Below are 23,441 nucleotides of genomic sequence, written 5' to 3'. Positions count from 1 at the left end.
GTGCTCACTTGGACTGCACATATACAAAAATTGGAACAATCCAGAGAAAATGGGTATGGCCCCTGCACAAATGGGGATGACACACCAATTCATGAAGAATCAGCCTTGCAACTTTTTCGGCTGTAATCCTCTAGTATGCAGGAGCCCTGTTAATGGGGCAGGAAGGCATGGAGGGAAGGCAATTGTCCCAGGATCGTATGATTAGGTCTGTCTCCTAGTGGGCCCGTGGCCCGGCCCATGATCCTTGCAAGTGCTGCTTCTCTGGACATTTTTGCCCCATCAGGGTAAGACAAAGGCTACAAGGGGCTGGGGTTCAGTTTATCCATTCCCCCGTGTTGGCCGAGGCTCTGAGGACGTTGTCTTCCTTGCTGGCTGGACTTTTTTTTTTTTTTTTTTTTTGATGGACAATGTACAATCTGGGTATATTTCAAATGGTTATATTTCCCCTTCCCCTTGTGTCATACACAAAAGAATTTTGCTCTGGTTCTCACTGTGAGAACCTGGTGGGGCTCCTTGGAGGTAAAACCCATAAAAATGTGCCCCCCATCAGAATGGTTCCCTATAGGGTGAGATTTTAATTCTCAAGCTCATCCATGCTCAGCCTCAGGCTGACATTGACATTACCAGGGGTCACGGAGATGTTCCTACCAGTTCCTGGTTCCAGTGGCTTCTGCTACTGATAAGTTGTGATACTCTGTCTTTGATGTGTCTATAGTTTTGGGGACGGGGTGTTGTCCCCTGACCTCAATTCTCTGATGGACCTAAAACTCCTTGGGGTACCTGGGTGACTTAGTCGGTTAACCATCTGATTTCAACTCAGGTCATGATGTCACACTTTATGAGTTCAAGCCTCCCATCAGGTTCTCTGTTGTCACTGCAGAGCCTGATTCAGATCCTCTGTCTGCCTTTCTCTCTGCTCCTTCCCCCACTCGTGCTCTCCCTCTCTCTTTTAAAAATAGTATACACACACACACACACACACACACACTTGATTTTCAGTTCTTTCAGCTTTTTTCTTGTTTTGAGGGCAGGACTGATGCCTTCCAAGTTCTCTACATGTGGAAGCTAAACTTGAAGGTCATTCTTATTTTTATGCTTGCTGCCCAGTGCCTTTCTAGCAAGTGTTTCTGTAAGGACAGACACTCAGCAGGTGTGGTTGGAGAAAACTATTCAGAAAGACCTCTGCATCTGATTTTAACAGGCCAATGTAGACAACAGTGGGGGGTAACTACAGCAGCTGGGTCACATCTGCCATGGGTGACCGAAAATAAAATCTATTCTCCAAAACATAAAAAAAATCATAAAAGTACAAACACCTTGCCCCATTCCCAACTGATAGTCAATCAAAGAATATTATCTACTTACATGAAGAAAAGCATCCAGTGCCATTAGAAAATAGAAATTACTAGGGGCACCTGAGTGGCTCAGTTGGTTAAGTGTCTGACTCTTGATTTTGCCTCTGGTCATGAACTCATGGTTCATGGAATCAAGCCTAACTTCCAGCTAGGCACTGACAGCAGGAAGCTTGGGATTCTCTCTCTCTCTCTCTCTGCCCTTTCCCTGCTCTCGCTCACACACTCTCTCTCTCAAAATAAATAAATAAACTAAAAAAAAAAGAAAACAGAAATTACCAAATTAAAGATGAAGTGCCATTTTGTGGATACCCTACTTTATGGTTTTTTTGTTTTGTTTTGTCTGTTCATTTGTTTTTAGCAAAAGCAAAATTATAAAAGCTAAATGTGAAGTTGTAAGGAAATATGCCCTTTGGCATTGCTATTAAGTTGTGATAGTCTGTCTTTGTATATACATACAATGGAATCTGGCAAATGTGACTGGAGCCAATCAGATGTGTTTTGACTCAGTAATTCCATTACTGGGATTCTCTCCCCCCCACCCCCCACCATAATCGAAGAGAAAGCAGCCATATGGACAAAGGTGTTTGTGCCGGTACTATCTGAAATACCAAAAAGAATTGCCTCCATGCCCAATTTTAGGGAAAATTTCCATGCAAACTTGTAAGTCAATACAGCAATTAAGAGTCTTCACGTTACCACCCCCAACCCCCATGCTTTGATCCTCCAACATGCAAACCCCAGCCACTCTGAAATGTGAATCAGTTTTCTGTCCACTCTGAAATGACATTGCCCCTTCTCTTGTCCACTTGCCAGGAAGTTCCTGGAAAGCACACTGTGTGGCTTGCTGATTTCAGTATGCCTGGTACAAAGAAAGGCTCTAAAAAGGCTGATGTGCAAAATGTGGGTCACAGACCCATGGCATCACCATCACTGGGAGCCTGTTAAAAACACTCTCTGGTTTAAGAGTGTAAACTTTAGTTAAATATATGTTACCAAGATTAGAAATTAGAATGCAGGGGTGCCTGGGTGGGCATTTAAGTGTCTGACTTGATTTTGGTGCAGGTCATGATCTCATAGTTTGTGAGTTTGAGCCCCACGTGGGACTCACACTGATGGTGTGGAGCCTGCTTGGGAATCTCTCTCTGCTCTTTCCCCACTCGTGCTCTCTCTCTCTCAAAGTAAATAAACTTAAAAAAATTAGAGCATAGAATCTCAGAACCCACCTCAGACCTACTGCATTTCAGCAAGGACATTTTAACAAATTCCCAGGTGATATGTTCACATTTTGAAAAACCCTGTATGTTGGATGTATAGTCACTCTTAAAATATAAATTCCCACCATTAGTTACTACCTCTCATCAAAGCATATACTTTATTTTTCTCCCTCGCTGTGGGAGGCTGCTCTTTATCTTCTCTTGGACTCCTTAATTTGCACGAAGAATGGAGAAATCTCAGTGGCAGGTGGCAGACTCCAAGGACAGCATGATGCCATGGCAACGTCTTCCATCAGTAACTTAATTTCATCTCTGCTTTTACATCTTTCTCTCCTCAGCCCTGAAGCTGGGAATTTTTTAATTTGGAAAGAACCTAAGACGGCTTGTGGTTGCTATGCCGACAGCAATTGCACACTTCCTCATGGGCTTGAGTCTCATAAAGGAAAGTTCACAGCAAGTCAAAGAATTTTAGACCCCAAGGGGCTACAGAGAGACTTCCTCACCTGGCCGAGGAGGGCCCTGGGGCTGGCAGGTGAGTAAGGCTCCGAATCTGCTGTGTGGCAACCTGCCAACCTGCTTTGAAATCACACCTAAGTGAGCTTCTCGGTCTGGTCAACCCAGGGTTTTAGGCAGGATTTGGGGACCAAAGGCAGGCTGGAAAGCCCTTTAGGAGAAGTGCTTTAGGTGTCTTTCTATGCCCCAAATACAGAATAGTCACTCACTTAGGGATGCCATAACAAAGTGGCTTAAACAACAGAGATTATTGTCTCACAGTTCTGGAGGCTGGAAGTCCAGGGTCAAGGTGTCAGCAGGTTTGGTTTCTCCTGAGGCCTCTCTCCTGGGTGTGTTGATGGACTGTCACTTTCTCCCTGTGTGTGTCTGTGTCCTTATCATCTCTTTTTCTATCAGTGCGGAACCCAACATGGGGCTCGTTCCCACAAACCATGAGATCATGACCTGAGCTGAAATCAACAGTTGGACACCCACCGCCCAACTGTCTGAGCCACCCAGGTGCCCCCTAATCATCTCTTATAGGGACAGCAGCCAGACTGGATTAGGGCCCCTCCTAATGACCTCATTTTGTTTCTTTTGGTGGGAATGGAAAGGGAAAGGGAGAGGGAGAACCTTAAGCAGGCTCCATTGCTCAGTATGGAACCCGACACGGGGCTTGATCTCACAACCAACCATGAGATCATGATCTGAGCCAAAATCAAGAGTTGGATGCTTAAACTACTGAGCCCCAGGCACTCCCTAACAACCTCGTTTTGACTTAATAGCCTATTGAAGACTATCTCCAGGTGCACCTGGGTGGCTTAGTTGGTTGGGACTCTGACTTCAGATTAGGTCATGATCTCCTGGTTCAAGAGTTCAAGCCTCGTGTCGGGCTCTGTGCTGATAGCTCAGAGCCTGGGGCCTGCTTCTGAGTCTGTCTCCCTCTCTCTGTGCCCCTCCCCAGCTTGCACTCTGTCTCTCTCTCTCAAAAAAAAAATCAATAAATGTTAAAAAAAAATTTAAAAACAGACTATCTCCAAATACAGTCACATTTGGAGGGACACAATTGAGCATGTAATAACCAGCCGCTCTGGATCCTCTGGGGAGGCTGGCCGGCCATGTCCTAGTCTTCAGTCATCTCTGTGTGTGAGAGTCGTGCGGGTCCAGCTCCAGCACATGACGGCTAACACACCACTGTGTTCACACATGGTCCTGGAGAGCCTCCCATAGGCATCGACACAACTGCGATGTCAAGGATTCCATATCCTAATCCACCTTTGATTCATGTAGCCTGATCCATTTGCCTATGTTGGGCTGGAGTCCATAATCTCCAGGCAGGCTTGCTGGCGGCTGTTGTACAACACCGTTAAACACCAAGGCACCACGCCATGTGCACAAGGTTCTCATGGGTTCTGCCATCCTTTCTCCTTGGTGCTGTTTCCAGGGCACTGGGCATCCCGGAGGAAAGAGCTGGGCGTCTTAGAGCTCATTTACTCCTCAATCATCCTGCAGGAATGGCTCATTTAGCAAATGTTCCAGAGACCATTGAGAACAAACCAAGTCCTTGCCCTCAGATGGATGGACAATAAACCAAACACAGGAGAAAACTGTGATGGTGGTGGTGGTGGTGGGTGTTAAGGAGGAAAATGAAAGCTGGGTGATGGGTAGAGGGAGTGGTGGGCAAGAGCCCCTGGTCCCCAGAACCTGAAGGAGACAGCTTCTCTGGCAAGGACACTTTCAAGCAGAATCCTAAAGAAAGAGGGGCCTTCCAGGGAGAGGACAGCAAGCACATAGTCTCCTAGAAGGGGCAGCAAGAACATGCTGAAGAGAATTAAGCAAAGGGAGGTGGTAGGAAAGAATTTAACCTCCCTCCCAAAAGCCCGTCCTTTGCTTTCTGCTTTGGGGAGACAATTACTAAGAGCGAATGTTTGCCTGGGGGCCTTTGGATAACCTAACAATGTGATTTAAAGTAGGGATATCACACCCGATAGTATTCAGGTGGAACTGACCACACACGAAAAAGCAAAATTGTGATTGGGGCAGGGAGGTGTGGGGCGGTGCTGCAGACTGAGATCGCTAGGAGGGCACTGGATCAATTACACCTGTGCAATGGAGCCCCGTTAAAAGCTCTGAGCATGTGGTTCTGATGAATTTCTCTGTTGGTAGCACTGTGTGTGCCTTCATTCATGACTCCCGGAGAGGGGGCTGTGTGTGGCTCTGTGGACAGGACGGCTGGTAGCTCAAGTTTGGCACTCTCCTAGGCTTGCCCCTGGGGCCTCTCCTGCGGCTGGTTTTAACCTGCATCCTTTCTCTGCTGTAAACTGTAACTGTAAGTATATTCACCGCTGTGAATCCCTCCTAAGGTTCATCATGGCAACTCCCAAACCTGCAGCTGGGTGTCAGAAATGGGGGTGGTCCTATGCAGACCGATCCCTCCAAATGTCATAGTTGGTCACAATGCAGGAACAGAAGTAGGAAATCAGGCGGGATACGGAGGTGCCAAGTCCCAGGGAGGCCATTTGGAAGGACTCTGGCTTTTAGTCTGAGTGCGTTGGAAAGCTCCTGGAGGCTTTTGAGGAGTGACAGGTCTGGCTTTCGTTCTTAGTGTGTGAAGAGTAAAGGAGGCAAGGCTTGCTGCTCACCTATAGCAATCATCAAGGCAAGAGATGAGAAGGGCCTGGGTGCTAGGCAGTGGTGACAGGAGAGGGACCTGCTGAGAGCCGCTGTTGGGCTTGATAGGGAAGGCCAGGGTGAGGGGGCTCTGAGGTTTTGGCTGGGCTGGAAGTTCACCTGTGCCTTTTACTGAGGTGGTGAGGGCTATGGCTTAATTTTTTTAAAAATTTATTTATTTTGAGAGCGAGCACATGCACAAACAGGCAAGGGGGCAGAGATAGAGGGAGAGCGAGAATCCCAAGCAGACTCTGTGCTGTCAGTGCAGAGCCCGACATAGAGCTCGAGCCCGGGAACCATGAGATCATCAACTGCGCTGAAGTCAAGAGTCCGATGCCCAATAGACTGAGCCACCCAGGTGCCCCAGGCTGTGGTTTAACTTAAGGCACACTGGCTTTGAGGTGTCCGCTAGAGACCTGAGGGTGCTTTAGAGCACACAGATGGCCTTGTAAGCCTGGGATTTGGGGTCTGGGGTCTGTGACGGGGCACATGCTGGGAGGCATCGGGCTGTGTGAAGTGCTGCTTGACCACCAATGAGCCGCGGCTGAGCCAGATGTGAGCTTCGGTAGTGAACAGGTGCAGTGGTTGTGGAGGGAGCCCGGGAGTGGGAGGAGCCCGGCTCAGCTACTCCTGGGCGATCTTGCTCTGCAGAATTGGAGAGAAGCATGGTGATGGCAAAAGATGGATAAGGAGAGGACATCGTGTCTCCTATCTTGATGGGACAGCCCAGTAAAGCGGGGATTGAGGAGGCAGGATAAAGAGGGCACTGTGACTGAAGCAGACATGAGCATGAGGGAGTGGGCTGCATGCACAGTGATGCTCGGGTCTTAGAGAACACAGCAGTGTATGCGTGGTGGCGGGCACGAGCCGGCAGGAAGGTTTAGTGTGGGAGCATCGAGGAAGGCTCTCCTGCTGACGTCCACGTCTTCAGTAAAGTAGGACACAGAGCTAGTCCGAGTGGAGGGGCAGGAGGCGACGTAGGATCACCTTCCAGGAAGGTGGGAATCTGAATGGCCACAACAGGTGGAGCACCGCCAGGAAGACTGCTCTGCCCTAAAAACTAGTCTCCCCAAGGGAAAACATTTCTGCAGCCATACGGAGAGTCACATTTATCTAGGGCCGGGGTTCACTGGACAAGTATGGGGTGTGAGGAAGGTGCTAAAGGGAAGTGAACACATGAGGGAGCACAGCCACCAGGTAGGTAGGTGGTGAGGACCGTGAGTTGTGACTCCTAGCACAGCTGAAGGCAGCTGTGGACCAGACGTTAACAGGAGCGATCCAGAGAACCCCATGGCTGTCTGAAATTGAGCTTATGGGTGGGGGGAAGACCAGAAAAGGATTAAACAATGTTAGCACATTGCACAAAACAGGAGTATATGTTGAGTCATGAAACTTTTTTCATGTGTGTACTGGATCATAATGTAATATATATAAAGCATAAAATTTGCCATTTTAACTGTTGTACTTAATGCCACTGGATTATACACTTAACATTTACATTGTTGTGCAAGCATCCCTACTATCCGCCAAATTTCTCATCATCCCACAAAATTTGTACCCATAAAATTTTTTAAAAACGTTTATCCATTTTTGAGAGAGCAAGCGAGCGAGCATGAGCCTATGAACTGGGAAGGGGCAAAGAGGGAGACCGAGGATCTGAAGCAGTCAGAACCTGGCATTGGGCTTGAACTCCCAAACCTTGAGATTATGACCTGAACAGAAGTCGTATGCTTAACCGGCTGAGCCACCCAGGAGTTCCCTTGTGTATCTTTTACTGTGGTCATAGTTAAAAAACATTTGAAAGGCACTGGACACTGGGCAGGAAAGGGGTCCATGTCAGGGGGCCTGCACAGGGCAAGATCCTTGCGGGAGAGGTGACCAGGAACTGACAGGCCAAGGGCACTGAAAGAATCCTCTGTGATTCACATATATACTCCAGTCACTTAGACTTTAAGGGAAAGATGTAATCTCTAAGAATGAAGCTAGGAACCATCATGCAAAGAACAATAGAAAATCTGGTGCAAAAACTTTCAAAGAATGAAGGATTCTGAATAACAGCAGAAATCATTGACGTGCCCAAACTACCAAACAGTTATTTAGGTATGTTAAGTTAAACATTCTGCAGCCACTAAAATTGCACATTAAAAACTCCAATAATAGAAAAATGCCCCTTCCCAAAGTAGGATGCAAAAGTATATAAACTTTAAACCTTGGCTCACATAAAAATTAGAATTTTTTTCTCAGCAAAGGACTGAGAACAGATATTTGCAGTAGCAAAAAAACAAAAGTGTTTTTTAAGACAGTCTAAGGGATCTTGAAAATTCACAAGAAAAAAGAACATCCCCATCCCCAATTGGAAACTGAAGATTTGAAAGGCTTAACAGTTAATGAAGAGATGCCACCATTCATCTGAAAATGCATCTTTAAAAATGATCATGAGCTCCCACACTGCAGCCAGGTTTGTAAAAGGAGGGGAGTTGGAGACCTCTCTAGGAGAATAGCTAAGTTCTGACAAATGGACAATAAACAGAAACTTTCTAATTACAGTAATCAAATTCACACCCAAAGAACTGGAGAGATCTTTAAAAGATATGCTGCATTGCAAACAAAACAAGATCTAAAGGATGGTAACATGTATAAAAACGTTATATACGTTGTGACCTCAGCATTATGTGTTTTTAAAAATTATGTAATTCAAAAAACAGTTTATAGAGGAAGCTGTGGGATCAACAAAATAATGACCTGAGGGTCGCTGGGGGACAGAGTGTGTACGTCGAGATGGGCTGGGCTGCCTGGGGACGGCTTCCCTGAGGATGGGGCTTCCTGTCGGGTCCGATTTGGGGGTTCTGGAGCATAAGAGAGAGAAATGCAGATACAGAGGTTCTCAACTAGAGTGGCTTGGAGAGCTCAGGGCGGGTGGTCCGAGTAGGCGAGAGCGGAGGACCCCGTATTCTGGGGACAGAGTTGCTGAATGATCCTGCCAGAGAAGCCCTGGTCCCGTGCACGAACAACCCGTGCGCCCTGCTTCGGTCCTGGAAGCTGTGGGCCCGGTGTCCCCTCGAGCCGTTCCAAGCGTGCGGGCAGACCGAGTGACCCGAGGACTCCCCACCGCTGGGAAAGCCTGCGGGCCGAGAGCCCCGGTCCAGGCCAGCCCGCGCTTGCGCACTGAGATCTTCTTTGGGTCCGCCCCGCGCCCCGCCTCGCCAGGCGCGGCCCCGCCCCCTAGCCCTTCAATGCTCATAGGCTGGCTCCGAGGCCGCGCTCGGTAGGTCGGCCAATGGGAGTGCGTCGCGCCCCGCGGCACGTGCGCCCCCGCCCAGCCCGGCCGAGTGCGAGCTGGTCGAGCTCCTGAGTGCCGAGAGCGCGGGGCGGGAACGCGCGGCACTGGGCGGGGCGCGGGGCGGGGCGTGGGCGCTGCGGCGCTCTGATTGGCCGGCGCCGCGTTCCGAGGCCGTTAACGGCGGCGCGGCCGGGCCGCGGCTCCAAAACAAAGGGCAGGCGGCCCGCGGGGCGGCGGCGGTAGGATGCCTCGCGCCCTGCCGAGGCGCCAACGGCCGCAACGCGTCCCGGGCCGCACCGGGGCCGCCTGAGAGCCGAGCCCGCGCTGACCGGGGCCCGGGCCGGATGGGCGCTGCGGGCCGGGGCGCGGACCGCCGAGCGGCCGTGAGTACGGGCGGGCCTGGACACTGTTGCGCGGGCGGCTACTTTGTGGCGACCCGAGGCTCCTGCGGCTGCGGGCGGGGCCCGGAGGCACCTGTTGGGCGTCCGGGCCAGCGGGCGGGGCGCGAGCGGGCTGCACCTGTGGATGTTTTTGTTCTGATTTGATTTTTTAATTTGCTATTTGGCTCACTCCGTGTTGGAACAGACCGCAAAGCCTCATCTTTGATTTTTTTTTTTTTTGTCCCCCTCTCCCCCCTCCCCCCGCCTCCTCCCCACTTCGGCCACGAAAAAATTCACAAAATGAACTAGATGCGTGATGTGTAATAGGCTTTTCCCCTCTTAAAAAAAAATGTTGCGCCTGGGGAGGGAAATGAAGACAAAAGAGGTCGCCTAGGAATGTTTATTAAATGGGGGGGGGGGGGGCGTGTTTTCAAGTTGCCAACATAAAGATCGTGACTGAAATGAATTGTCCTCCGTACCAGTTCCCTGCTTGTGGCACCAGGGTTTTATTAAAGCAGAGCTTGCAAAAGCTTTAGCTTGAGAAACCTGCTAAGTAGGATCCCCCTCCCCCAGGCCTGCCTCTGACATCTTTGATGTCCAGATAATGCGCTGAGTTCCAGGATGGGGGGGTGGGGGTGGGCTGTAATTTCTTTTTGGATAGATAATGGCTTTGGAAGACCTCAGTTTCCCCACCCCTAAGCTTCTTCTGTTCAGTTGCGTTTCTTCTTCCTCTTTGTAGTCAGAACGTACACACTTTAACCTGTTGTTTCTTTTGCCAAGAATATTGTACTTTCCACCCACCTCGCTCCTAAACTCCTATTCAGGCCTCAAGAGGAGGCTTACCTCCTCTAGGGAACCCTTTCAGGTGCTTCATCTGAGCAGGCTGCCCCTCTCCCACACCCATACACCCTCCATCCTCTGCTCCCATCTGGGACGTGTGACAAAGGTTTGCTGAGTCCCTGCTTCATTCCAGGAGCTGTGCTTGATGCTGGTGTTGTTTTGTAATCCTGCACTGGTTCGCCCCTATTTCTAGCCCTGGGCTCTTGGGTGGCACAGTTGAGGAATGCTACTACTGAGGGCTCTCCTAGACCCTTATGCTCCAACCCTTACATCTCACAGGGTTAGAGTGTCTCCTCGTAGGAATCTCTCCAAGGTAGGACCAGGGCAAAATCCTACCCTACCATGGACCTGCAGCACAGGGTCTGGCCTGTATTGGATACTTAAGAAAAAAATACCTGATCTTAATTACCAATCTGGGTGGTAGCCCCAGCTTTTTTTTTTTTTTTTTTTTAAAGATTTCATCTTTAAGGAATCTCTGCACCCAACATGGGGCTCAAACTCACAACCCCCCAATCAAGCGTTGCAATGCTCCACTGACGGAGCCAGCCAGGTGCCGCAAATGCCTTTGCTTTTTAAATGAACTTCTTGTTATGGAATAACTTTAGATTTCCATGAAAGTTGCAAAGATCGCACAGACGGCCCCAATATGCCCCACACTCAGTGTTGCCCATTGTTACTGTCCTACAGTACTGTGGTGCATTTGCCAAAATGAACAACTGACATGGATACACCCTTGTAACTGAAGTCCAGACGTTAAATCTTTCCGTTTTTGAAGCACTGAAACGTGGAAAGCCCTTTATGTTGGAAGCAGTGTTCCTATAGTGCCTGTTCTTTGAATCCTGCCTGTCGTCCCGCCCCTACGTTTCACAAGGACTGCCATGTCCAGGGGCAGGGATGAGTCGGGAGAGGGCAGGGGACTTGCCGAGAGTCTTAATGTATTTGTTCAAACCCTCGGAGACTGATAAATGAAAACCAGTTGAGAATATGAAGAAGCAGTGTCCTTAGTTATTCGGTAGCATGTATAACCACTTCAGCCCTACAGAGCTGTTCCGATGCACAAAGCTGGCAAAACCAATACTCAGCTGCTGGGACTGCCTTAAATGCTGAGGTCAGATTGCCAGAAGACGCTGCCTGGGTGGATTTAATGCCAGGAAAATATAAAATGGGCATTTCGGGGTGCGTGGGTGGCTCAGTCGGTTAAGCGTCCAAATTCAGCTCAGGTCATGATCTCCCGTTTCATGAGTTCGAGCCCCACGTTGGGCTCTGTGCTGACAGCTCAGAGCCTGGAAGAGCCTGCTTCAGATTCTGTGTCTCCCTCTTTTTCTGCCCCTCCCTCTCTCACGCTCTGTGTGTCTCTCAAAAATAAACATTAAAAATAAAATGGCATCTCAAGAAGCTATTATGCTAAACTTTAAACACAAATTCTGTTACCCTGGGAGCCCTGATTAAAACACAGATGAGCGAGGAAACCCCTATTGTTAACTAAGCCCATTGTGGCTGTGTATTGCTATCCCTTTTCATTTGTAAGGCCTGTGTAATGACATCTGTTCTCTACTTGCTGGGGCTTTGATTTTGCCTTTTCCACATGGTCTGTTAGATCTAAGGTACCGGATGTAACTTCACTAGCAACTTACCTACATTTGTAAAATATATGAACACCAGAAAAAAAAAAAAGCAGCAACAGTACTTTCAAACCATTCTCTGATGCTCTTCATTTGAGATTCATTTGGTTTCTAGAAAAGTAGTTAGATCTGCTGATCAGCAAAATCTCTAAGGGGGTGGAAATTTTGACAGGTGATCTCAGGGGAGTATGGAGGGAGTTCTGAACAGCCGAGACATGGAGGGCTAAGGGTCCTGGGGAGGACGGTGGACAGCAGTCACCCTTCCTCCTGTGATAGACCCCCGCTGGCCGCCGGTGATAGTAAAATGCAAATCCTGGAGCCAGCCCCCTGTCGTCCACACCCAGGGGAGAGCCCCTTAATCTGGCACCTGCAGAGCCTCACAGTCGGGACTGGGATTCCCACTGGGGCTCGTGAAGTGGAGATGCCCCTGCCAACACTCTGTTATACTGTAGCGATGACATGACATCTTGCGGAATTCTCTGCACCTCCTTGTGAATCGCAGTTTACCCACAGATAAGGTAACAGCGTGGCTCGGCTTTCCACGACCACCAAATATGTGGCACAATTTGAGTTGAGCCCTCTTGTACCTTTGTCCCCCCGACCCCACCGCTGTCAGCCTGTCTCTTTCCAGACCTCACCTGCTGGCTCCCTCACGGTGCCATAACTCCCACCCCTGAGCACTGGCCAGCTTCTCATTGCTCTTTGCATCTCTGGTTTTTCTGTCCCCTGCCCCAACACAGGGCATCAGATGTTCGATTATGTTCTTTTTAACACATTTTTTTTAAAAAGCTTATTTATTTGGGGGAGAGGGGGAGGGACAGCGAGAGGAAGAGACAGGATACAAGCAGGCTCTGTGCGCACAGTGCAGAGCCCTATGCTGGGACTCGAACTCACAAACTGTGAGATCATGACCTGAGCTGAAGTCAGACGCTTAACTGACTGAGCCACCCAGGTGCCCCCCATCATGTTCTTTGTAGTATGCAATTAAATAGTTACAGGTTAAGATTCACACCCTCTGTCTTCCCGCTTCCATTGGCCTTTTGGGCCTAGAGACCACCTTTTCAAGTGAGAAGGGCAGTGACGTGTGGGTAGTGCCTTGGCCTTTCTCCCCTGTTGATAGCAAGGAAACCAGTAACCTCTGCTAGGGTGTGTCCCAAGGCCCCCGGCTCTGGGGAACTTTGTTACCAGTGGGAGAAATAAAAAAGAAGGTATTACAAGTTGTTGGAAAAGAAGGGCTCAGTGCGAGCACATTAATCAGTCGTCTGGTGGGAGACAGATGGCGGAGGCAGGACTTGAGGCAGGAGGGAGGAGAGGTGAGGACTGGAGCCTGGAGAGCAGAGGCGCCGGGCCGCTGGGTGTTGAAAGAGCCCAGACACCCCCTTCCTGGATTCCCCAGAGACACAGAGGCTGGGGAGGGGGGGGCACAGAGGGCCAAGGGGACTTTATTTGGGGGCAGCCAGAAAGGTGGTAGGACTGAAGGAATCTTCTCATCCCTCCCAGTGGGTCCACTGATCCCAAACCTGCAGGTCCTGAAATGTGGAGGAAAGCATTTCATCCTGTAATTCAAGTAAGAAGGAAGACCCTGTGTGAAGGGACGCTGGTTCTACTGAAGGCAAACTAGACTCATCCTATTGCCCATTGATGTGAATCCTTCCAGGCCTTTCCATGCACATGCTGGTGTGTGTGTGTGAGTTTGAACAGCGAGTACATCCATTTGGTATCGAAAATCAGAAATTACCAAAAAGCAGTGTAAGAGAAGTTACCTTCCTCTGTTCTTCCTACCCCCAGCTCAGGGCTGGCCTTGGAAATGTTTTTTTTTTTTTTTTTTTTTTTATGTTTTATTTTTGAGAGAGAGACAGATATAGTGTGAGCAGGGGAGGGTCAGAGAGAGAGGGAGTCACAGATTCCGAAGACGGGCTCTAGGCTCTGAACTAGCTGTCAGCACAGAGCTCGACGCGAGGCTCGAACCCACAAACCGTGAGATCATGACCTAAGCCGAAGTCGGACGTTCAACTGACTGAGCCACCCAGGCACCCCTGGAAATGTTCATCAGTGCACTTACCAGTCTCCTTTGGTTAGACTTGAGATGGTTTTTAATATTTTGGTATCCTGAGCAATATTGTAACAACCTTTATCTAGTTATTTGCACATGTGCACACCAGTCGGGAGGTAAATGCCCCAGATGGGCTCTAGATCTAGGCATGTGGCAGGGGTGCTGATAAGTGTTACCAGGTGCCTACAACCAGCCCTCACCAGCAGTGGTATCAGCTCTTTAAGTTGTATTTATTTAAGTAATCTCAACATCCCACATGGGCCTCGAACTCATGACCCCAAGATGTAGAGTCGCATGCTCTTCTGACTGGGCCAGCCAGGTGCCCTGGTGGTATCTTTTTACATTTTTTTTTTTTTTGCCCACCTGCTGGGTTGTAAGACCTACCAGACTGCCTTTAACTTGCAGCGATGAGTGAAGTTCACACCTGTTCATGTGTCTTCAGGCACAAGGGTCCAGGGTGTAGACTATGGCTTGGAATCCACAGCTTACTAGCGGTGCAACCTTGGCAGGTTGGTTCACCTCTCTGGGCCTCGGTTTCCATATCTGCTCAGTGAAACTAACAAGAACCCCCATCTCTTACATTGCTGCCAGTTCCTTTGGTTCTCATCAAGTCAACAGCTTAAAATAGCGCTGGTTTGGGCTGGGAGTCCCTTCAGAGCTGCTGTGTTTCCTTTTCCATGATGGGTGTCGATGTCCCTGTCGAACCCCACCCACCTGGGGTTCCACTTTCACCAGGAACTCCAGCTTGAACGCTTTCTCTGCCTGGTGCCTCCCGTCCTCCTCCCAGGGGAATTGGAGGGCTGGGACTAGAGCTTATGTGCCAGGTAGTGGCAGTGCCGGGAGGTGACCAGGTGGCACGGGCAGTAGAGAGGCTGGGTATCCCCGGGAGCGGGGAAGGGAGCCCGCGGCCCTCGGGCAGCCTCCGCTCCATTCTGTAAATGTCAGAGCTGCTTGGTTGGGGCTTTATTTCTCAGTGTTTTTGTCTTCAGAAGTGTGGTAACGGCACCATATGGACATGGGCCTGATTCACGTTCTCTTAAAATAATTATACATGTTTATTTTAGGAGAGAAATTTCTGGAATCCAGAATATTGCTTTTGCTGTAAGAAATTACCCTGCACTAATACCTTTTGGGGGGATGGTGGCTGCCCTCTGAACCCAGGGGAAACACAACGCCCTGTAGTAAACATGATTCGCTGAATGCATTTGCCTTTTAGTTACTTCACGGCAGTTCTGAACTTGCCAGTAGATCTGGTTATAAACGCCCATTTATACACTGGTTGCCTGAAAACTTGCCCATGATTTTCCCAGTGCCACAGTGGATATCCAGCTTATTTATTTTAATGTTTGTTTATTTTTGAGAGAGAGAGAGAGAGTGCACAAGGTGGGGAGGGGTAGAGAGAGGCAGAGACAGAAGATCTGAAGCGGGCCCTGTGCTGAGAACAGGGAGCCCAATGTGGGGCTCAAACTCCTGAATCATGAGATCATGACCTGAGCCGAAGTTGGAGGCTTAACCAGCTGACCCACCCAGGCGCCCCTGGATATCCAGTTTTTAAAAGCCAGCTGAAAACACAGTGTGACACAGCTCTCAGTGACCATGAATCCAGGTGTGGCTGTTGCTCTGCCTGGACACCCTATGAGGGGTGGGGACAGGGTGGCAGTCAGGACAGAAATGGGGAAAGGTGTGTGCGTGAGGCATACTCCTGCCTTTGAAGGGTTGGCCATGAGTGCTGAGCGTGGACAAGGCTCAGTAAAGGTGACAGGGCTGGTCCACAGAGGCAGACCTTCAGGACGCTGGCGGCTGCTGAGGTAGAGGACACCTGGAGTAGGGGCCATCCAGTGGAGTGGCACCCATCCATGCCATTGAGGAATTCAAAATAAACAAGAAGACCCTTGGCAACTTGCCACTTTGGAAGGTGTTGTCGCATACAAAGGGAATTGCACGCGAGCTAAAACTGAGGTTTCCCCCATTCTTATGAATAAAAGTGAAATCTTTTTTTTTTTTTTTTCAAGTAAACTCTACTCCCTGACATGGGGCTCAAACTCATGACCCCGAGATCCCAGAGTCACATACTCTTCCGACTGAGCCAGCTGGGTGCCCTGAAATCACGTTTCAAGGCTGGAGGGCAGTTCCAGTAGTGCTCCAGTCTTGGGGGAGAACTTGTTTCTGCCACTAAAGGGGCAGGACTCTAGAGACCTGACCACCCAGCTTGGGAATAATCTGAAATTCCTGTTTCTCGGCCCCTTCACCGTGTGCTTTTAGAATCTTTTAGAATCAGAGGGAGTCTGAGGAAAGGAAAGAAGGGACAAAACTTAAGCCTCCTTTCAGGAAAAAGAGAAAACTCAAGATAAGGTATAAAACAGACTCAACATGAGTTCGCTAAGAAGTGAAGTCAGGAAGCATCTGGATGGCTTAGTGGAGTGTGTGACTTTTCATCTCAGGGTTGTGAATTCGGGTGTGAAGCCTACTTTAAAAAAAAAAAAGTCGGAACAGGTTCATTCCTTCCTTATTGGTCATTCCTGGTGTGTGTGTGTGTGCGTGTGCGTGTGCGTGTGCACGCGCGCGCACATACGTACTGACTTCATCTTCATGGCCAGTGTGGGACATTGGGTGGGGACTCGGGATGGAGCTGGGCTGGTGCAGGTGGTGTCTGAATTGACACTCACCTCTGTGACTGCCTCTGTGACTTCCCTCAAAGATAGGATGGATGCCAGGGTTCAAATTCATAGAGTGTCCAGTAGTTTGGGGCAACAGATAAAACCTGATGAAATATATTGGGGCTAATGTGATGGCATGAACAGGTGAAGGTTTGGGGAATCACTGATCGGGAATATCTCATATAATCAGACTTCTTCAGAACTGCCTTAACACTTGGTTGAGAAGACCATATTTTGGAGGAAAAAACGGAGCTTAATTTTGGAGGATAGATGTGTAGGTGTGTATGTGTGTCCCTTGTGTGGAAATTTCCTCCACAGTACTCTTTTTTTTTAATTTAATGTTTATTTTTTACTTATTTTTGGGGGGTACAATGAAAGGAGGGGCAGACAGAGAGGGAGAGGAGAGAATCACAGGCAGGCTCCACACTGTCAGTGCAGAGCCTGACAAGGAGCTCAATCTGAGAAACCGTGAGATCATGACCTGAGCCAAAATCAAGAGTCGGACACTTAACCAACCGAGCACCCAGGTGCCCCACAGTATTCTTGCTAGTTGACTTTTTTCTGTTGGGAAATGGGATGAACCATTAATTTTTGTTGATGGTATTAAATAGGATCCAGCTTTTTCTTTTCCTGTAGGTGGGTAACTATAATGTCCAGCACCATTTTTGGAAACCTCTCTTTCCCAGTGAGAGGTAATACCACTTTGCTGTATCTGGTGTCCATCTATGCATAGGTCTGTTTCTGGACTCTCTTTTGGGTCACACTGACCTGTTTTCCTGTCCTGTGCCCGTACTGCACTGCCTTGATGACCATGGAAAATGGCAGGACTTGTGGTGCCTTGGGTGGCTCAGAGCCTGAAGCCCGCTTCAGATTGTGTGTGTCTCCCTCTTTCTCTGCCCCTCTCCTGCTCACACTCTGTTTCTCTCACTCTCAAAAATAGAAATAAAAAAAGAGAAAGGAAAGAAGGGAAGAAAGGAAGGAGGAAAGGAAAGAAAGAAAAAAATGGCAGGACTTGCTCTCTGGCAGATTCCGGTAGAATACATGCTTCCTCCGTGCTCTTCAAGAGTGTCCTCCCTAGTTTTTAAACTTTTAATTTTTAATTTTTATTTTTGAGAGAGAGAGCACGCGAGCATGAGTAGGGGAAAGGCAGAGAGAAAGGGGGACAGAGGATCCGAAGTGAGCTGTCAGCACAGAGGCCGATGCAGGGCTCAAATTCATGAGCTGAGAGATCATGACCTGAGCCGAAGTCAGATCCTCAACCTACTGAGCCACCCAGGGGTTCCTCGTCCTCACTAGTGTTGACCTTTGACATGACGGGGCTCAGGGCCCACTACCCTAAAATTTGTCGCCTTATTGATATCTTAAGCTGGAGGATTATGAGAAAATGGCAGAAGGAAGAAGGTCACTCTGACTTCCCCCTTTGCCCTTAATTCCCTGACACAGGTCATTAAACTCCCATGTGGAAAGTGCCCTTCTGTACCAGGAGGAGGGAAGTTCTTCTCACCAGAGATCGGGAATTGGGGGCTAAGAATTCTGTATAAACAAACCTTGCTAAGCCTACCCCATCTTCCTACTTATTTCTTCACCATGGACGGCCCCTAGCCCAAACCCCTCTGCCTTGTCAGGTCTTCACAAATAAATTGTTTCTTGGTCTAAAAAGTAGAAAAGCTTCCTGCTCTGCTACTCCTTTGGGTCTTCATTCCCTTGTGAAGGCTCCCAGGTACCTGTAAACATCCAGTAAAATGAGTGTGCTTTTCTCCTGCTAATCTGTTTTTGCCAGTTTAATCTTTAGACCCAGCCAGGGACCCCAAGAGGGTTGAGCAAACTTTTCCCTCTCCTACAGACACTTCTGGGAGAAGTTTTAAAATCAAATCTCGGGGCGCCTGGGTGGCTCAGTCAGTTGGGCGTACAACTTCGGCTCAGGTCATGATCTCACAGTTCGTGGGTTCGAGTCCCGCATCGGGGTCTGTGCTGACAGCTAGCTCAGAGCCTGGAGGCTGTTTCAGATTCTGTATCTCCTTCTCTCTGTGACCCTCCCTGCTCATGCTGTCTCTTTCTCTCTCTCTCAGAAATAAATAAAGCATAAAACATTTTTTAAAATTAAATCTCTTTCTGCCTCGTGCTGGCTCCCTGGCCGGCATAGGCGTGTGTGCATACACACACACACACACCCCAGCACATCTTCCCAGATTTTTATTTGAATTGGATTTAATTCAAAAATTACTTTGGGGTGTCTGGATGGCTCAGTCGGTTAGGTGTCTGACTCTTGATCTTAACTCAGGTCTGGGTCTCCGGGTCTTGAGTTTCAGCCCCGTGATGGGCAAGGGGCTTAAAAAAAATAGGGGTGCCTATGGCCTGGGTGGCTCAGTAGGTTGAGCATCCAACTCTTGGTTTTGACCCAGGTCATGATCTCCTGGTTCGTGGGATCAAGCCCCACTTTGGGCTCTGCGCTGACAGCACTGAGCGGGCTTAGCATTCTCTGCACCCCCCTCTCTCTCTGCTCCTCCCCCATTTGCTCGCGTGTGCGCACTCTCAAAATAAATAAAACTGTAAAAATAAAGAAATAAAAATTTGAGGGGAATTCATATTTATACCAGGTCTGATCTTGGTATCTCTCTCCATTAAGGTATTTGTCCCTCAGTTGTTTTTTTTTAATTGTCCCTCAAAGCTGTATACTATTCTCTGTAAAGGTGTTTCAGGCTGAATTTATTCTTAGATACTTTGTGTTGTTACACTGTTGTAGAAGTGTACATTTTCCATTCTAATCTCCTGCCTTCTTGCCTTCCCCAGCTGGCTGGGATTTCTGGAAGTGCTGAATGAAAATGGTGGCATGGAAGTTCATTCCTGATCTCAAAGAGAAGTTTTCTAAGTCTTAATGTTAAGTGTGATGTTCATTGTGGGTTGGTTGGTTGTTTCATCTTTATAGATATCTTAACAGATAAGGAAGTTCCCTGATGGCCTAGTCTAGTCTTCATGGAATGTTGTTAAAATTGCGAATGGATGTTAAATTCTGTCAAATGCTTTCTCTGCATCTATGAAATAAACAGAGAACAATAGGCAGTACATTTTATTAACTAAAATTTCTTTATTTTTTAAAAATGTTTTATTTATTTCTAAGAGAGCATGAGCAGGGGAGGGTCAGAGAGGGAGATACAGAATCTGAAACAGCCTCCAGACTCTGAGCTGGCTGTCAGCACAGAGCCCAATTCAGGGCTCGAACCCACAAACTGTGAGATCATGGAAGTCGGGCGCTTAACTGACTGAGCCACCCAGGGGCCCCTTGTATGAGTCCTTTATGTATTTTGGTTATTAACCCCTTATCAGATGTATGATTTTTGGTATCTTCTCCCATTTCCTCTGGCCTTTTGTTGATGGTTTCCTTTGCTGTGGAAAAGCTTTTTAGTTGATGTAATCCTGTTTGTTTATTTTAGCTTTTATTGCCCTTGCCTGAGGAGACTGGTCCAAAATACATTTTGCTAAGAATGATGTTAAAGAGCTTACTGCCTCTGGTTTTTTCAAGGAGTTTGATGCTTCCTGGTCTTATGTTCAAGTCTTTAATCCATTTTGAATTTATTTCTGTGTATAAGACAGTGATCTAGGTTTTTTTTGTTCTTGTTTTTGTTTTGCATGTAGCTGTCCACAGTTTTCCCAAAGACCATTTATTGTATATTCTTGCCTCCTTTGTCATAAATTAATTGACTGTATGTGTGTAAGTTTTTTTCTGGGCTCTGGACTCATTTCATGGGTCTCTGTGTCTGTTTTGGTTTTTTATTGCTGTTGTTTTTGTTGTTTTAGTCTACTTTTTAAAATTTAATGCTTTTTAATGTTTGTTTATTTTTGAGAGGGGGAAGGGCAGGGCCAGGGAGAGAGGGAGACACAGAACCTGAAGCAGGCTGAGCTGTCAGCACAGAGCCCAGTGTGGGGCTCAAACTCATGAACTGCGATATCACACCTGAGCCGAAGTTGGAAGCTGAACTGACTGGGCCACCCAGGCGCCCCTGTGTGTCTGGTTTTGTACCAGTACCATACTGTTTTGATTACTCTTCCTTTGTAGTGTAGTTTGAAATTGATGACTGTGTAGTTGGTCCGAGTGTTGTGGGTTATCGTTAAGCTGAAATTGAGGACTGTGGTACCTCCAACTTTGTTCTTCTTTTTTAAGAGTGCTTTGGCTGTTTGGGATCTTTTGTGGTTTTAGACAAATTTTAGGATTCTTTGTTCTAGTTCTCTGAAAACTGCCATTGGTATTTCGTTAGGGATTACATCGAATCTATAGATTGCTTTGGGTAGTATGAGCATTTTAACAATATTCTTCCAGTCCATGAGCGCAGAATATCTTTCCATTTATTTGTGTAAAAAGAAGTACATTTCTGACTTTTTTAAAAAAAATAGTTTTTAAGGGGCGCCTGGGTGGCTTAGTCGGTTGAGCATCCGACTTTCGCTTAGGTCATGATCTCGCGGTTCGTGAGTTCGAGCCCCGCGTCGGGCTCTGTGCTGACTGCCAGCCCAGAGCCTGGAGCCTGTTTCAGAGTCTGTCACTCCCTCTCTCTCTGACCCTCCCCTGCTCGCGCTGTCTCTCTCTCTCTCCTTGAAATAAAAATTAAAAAAATATTTAAAAAAATAGTTTTTAAATTTATTTTTGACAGAGAGAGAGAGAGAGAGACAGAGACAGACAGACAGAGCATGAGCAGGGGAGGGTCAGAGAGAGAGAGGGAGACACAGAATCTGAAGCAGGCTCCAGGCTCTGAGCTGTCAGCAAAGTCCGATGCAGGGCTCGAACCCACAAACCGTGAGATCATGACCTGAGCCAAAGTCGGCACCTAACTGACCTAGCCACCCAGGCACCCCCATTTCCGACTTTCTAAGCATATGAAGATTTTTTTTCTTGTACTTTCTTACTGATTTCTAATTGTAGTGTTTTGTGGTCAGAATATATTGTGTTTTCAATCCTTGGAAGTTGGTTGAGACTTATGTGTTTGGCTTTTCTGAATGTGTGCTTTAATGTGGATTCTGAAGTTCTTAGATACAGTTTTCTCCATGTCTTTTAGGTTCCTTTGGTTCATCACATCGTGCACATCTTCTGTGTCTATATTCATTGGTGTTTGTCTGCTCTGAAAAGTATCATAAAATATATTTATACTATATTTATATGCTGTATATTAAGTATACTATAAATATGTAATAAGTATACCTTGTTTTTGCTTTATAGGCTATAATCAGTAATCCTATTGTGGTTAAAGATTTATCTATTTCTCCTTGCAGGTCTGTCCGTGTTTGATTTATGTATTTTGAGGCTATGTTATTAAGTAGTAAGAGTTATATTTGTTACTTATCTCCCTGCTGTTTTTATCATTATGAAGTAATTCATTTTTCCATCTAGTAAAGTCTTCCCTTAAATATTACTTAAACAAAATGTTAGGGGCTCCTGGTTGGCTCCGTTCATAGAGTATGCAACTCTTGATCTTGGGGTTGTGAGTTTGAGACCAGCATTGGGTGTAGAGGTTACTTAATAATAAAATCTTAAAAAACTACTTGAAAAAAGGGAAACGTTAATATATTAACATAGTTTTTCTTTTATTGTTTGCATATTGTATCTTTTTTCTATTCGTTACTGCTTTATTTTATTTTTTTTTTGTTTTATTTATTTTTAGGAGAGAGAGAGAGAGAGACAGCGTGAGCAGGGGAGGGTCAGAGAGAGAGGGAGTCACAGACTGAAACAGGCTCCAGGCTCTGAACTGGCAGTCAGCACAGAGCCCGACGCGGGGCTCGAACCCACAAACCGCGAGATCATAACCCAAGCGAAAGTCGGACGCTTAACCGACTAAGCCACCCAGGTGCCCCTGCTTTATTTTTTTTAAAGTAACCTCTACACCCAGCACGGGATTTGAGTCTACAACCCTGAGATCAAGAGTTGCATGCTCTATAGACTGAGCCAGCCAGGCGCCCCATCCTTTTACCACTTTATCTACTTTATTGTGAATTACATGCATATAAGAAATACGTAAATATATCGTTAGCGAATAATTACAAACTGTATGTCTGTGTTACCACTACCCAAGTTCTAGCTTTATCTTTCAACCATTCTGTGTCCTTTTGCTTAAGATATGTCTCTTGTAAATTGCATCTTAGATGAATTTTGTCTTTTGTCCAGTCTGAAACCTTAAACTCTAACATTTAGCCTGACGCGGGGCTTGATCCCACAACTGAGACTATGACCTAAGCTGAAATCAAGAGTTGGATGCTCAGCTGACTGAGCCACCCAGGTGCCCCTATGGTCCTGTCTTTTTAAAGCTGTACAAGGCACTGCTGTTCTTTTACCCACCTACTTACCATCTTTATTCACCATTCCTTTTTTTAGACTCTGACATCTAAATAGTATTGTTTTTCTTCTGTCTGAAGCACATCCTTGTACTTCCTTTAGTGGTATTTTGCTGAAGTCAACCTTTTTAGTTGTCTGAAAATGTCATTCCTGAATTCTTGAAAGATATTATCCCTGGATATAGAATTCTGGCATAGCCATTATTATCTTTCAGTCCCTTAAAGGTACCTTTCCTGACTGCCCTCTGGATTCTGTTGTTTTACTTGGGAAGTTGTTCTGTTGAAAGGTAATTTTCCCTCCTCTTCTGGATACTTCGGAGACTTGAATTTCTTTCTCTTTGGTGTTCTGCAGGTGCTCTGCCTTATTTTTCTCTCCCTTTACCTTCTGTAAATCTAAATATTTGAGCTTTTACCGTCCTTTGCAAGAAATCAAGCCACATCAATATTGTAACCACTTTCCTACATTTTCTTCTAGGAGTTTTATAGTTCTTATTCATACAGTTAGGTCTTTGATCCATTTTGGGTTAATTTTTTTTTTTTTTTTTTTTTTTTTTTTTTTGAGA

The 23,441-nt window shown here is 47.1% G+C and overlaps 1 pseudogene; it reads left to right on the top strand.

Annotated features, from left to right (window-relative positions):
- LOC120238879 lies at positions 1-117 on the top strand (annotated as a pseudogene).
- Positions 118-23,441: the final 23,324 nt, after the last annotated feature.

The sequence above is a fragment of the Hyaena hyaena genome, unplaced genomic scaffold (assembly GCF_003009895.1).
Source record: "Hyaena hyaena isolate Hyena2069 unplaced genomic scaffold, ASM300989v1 scaffold_219, whole genome shotgun sequence".
Lineage (NCBI taxonomy): Eukaryota > Metazoa > Chordata > Mammalia > Carnivora > Hyaenidae > Hyaena > Hyaena hyaena.
Note: the sequence above shows the minus strand (reverse complement) of the source record. Positions and strands in the feature narration are given on the sequence as shown.